Source organism: Phocoena phocoena, chromosome 3 (genome assembly GCF_963924675.1).
Source record: "Phocoena phocoena chromosome 3, mPhoPho1.1, whole genome shotgun sequence".
NCBI lineage: Eukaryota > Metazoa > Chordata > Mammalia > Artiodactyla > Phocoenidae > Phocoena > Phocoena phocoena.
Window position 1 is genome coordinate 1,192,080 of NC_089221.1, and position 1,326 is coordinate 1,193,405.

Consider the following 1,326-nt stretch of genomic DNA (forward strand, 5'->3'; position numbering starts at 1 on the left):
CGTTTTAGAATAGGTGATTACATATTATTAACCACTGAAAGAATTGTTGCACCTTTAGAGAGAAACCTTAGGAGAAAGCCACACTCTGGACTTCCTGAAAGACGGCAGATAAACTGCTAGGATTTCTGCACAGTGATACATATTATGTTTAGTATAGTATCATCATTATGTAAGGAGAGACATGCATCACTTTCTGAGGAGAAGACAATGAATCTTTCATGATGCCAGCCAGACGAGGAATCTGTCTGAGCCCCTACGTGGGAGCTGCTCGGCTGGGTCCCGGAGGCTCGCCAGGGCTGGCTTGTGAACAGCTCTGTTTCTGAGTAAGTACCTCACGGCCACAGTCAATCTCTCATGCAATTCAAAACAGCTCTCTTTGTTCTGTAAATTTCTCTCTTTTTTTTTTTTTTCTGTGCTTTTTAAAACAGGAAAATGACAAGTAGGAACCTGGAGAAAATAACAGCTGACCTCTCACTGTAAATCACAACCACCGATTACAAAATAGGACTAAATGCCTTGTAAATCAAAAAAGGAAAAAGAAAAAAATTGATACAGATGCAGAAAATTGCCCTAAATCAAAAATAACACTTACAGTATCGTATGTTAACTTGCTGAAGAAATCACCTGGGGACAGAAGGAGGATGCCCCACGGTTGCTGACATGAGCCACTGCCCAGATGTCCTCAAGTTTAGAATGCTGCCCAGAACGGGGCAGGCACGGGAGTTACAGGGATCTGCTTGTAGATTCTCAGGACTTAACCAAAGCATGATTGTGTTTGCGTCCAGGGAGAGAACCCGGGTCTGGGGTTCGAGACAAAGACCAGCAGTGCATCCTCGGGAATCTTCTGCACGCTGAACAATTTGAATACATCATCTATTAACAATAATTTAAATGAAAATTGTTTTAAAAAGTATTTGATACCCCTTGTAGTAGATCAAACAGCACCTGCCCCCAAGGTTATATAGGTCTACTCAAAACCTGAGAAGGGGACCTTATTGGAAATAGGGTCTTTGCACGAGTGATTAAGTTAAGGATGTTGAGATGAGACCGTCCTGGATTAGGGTGGGAGGACGCATTTCTCTTGCTTGAAGCCACCAAGCCTGATTAAGTTGTTACAGCAGCTCCGGGGAAATAACACGCCTGCTTTATCCCCCCTAAATAGCCTTGGCCTCTAGTGAAGAAAATCACTTGAAAAACAATTAATGGAATAAGTTAATTTCTTGTTTACTTTCCATCTTAAATTTGTGCCCATTTGGAGTGAACAAGGGAGGGCGCTTTGTAAAGCTGGTCGGCACACAGGCACAGGAAGGAAATGCGTTTTGATTC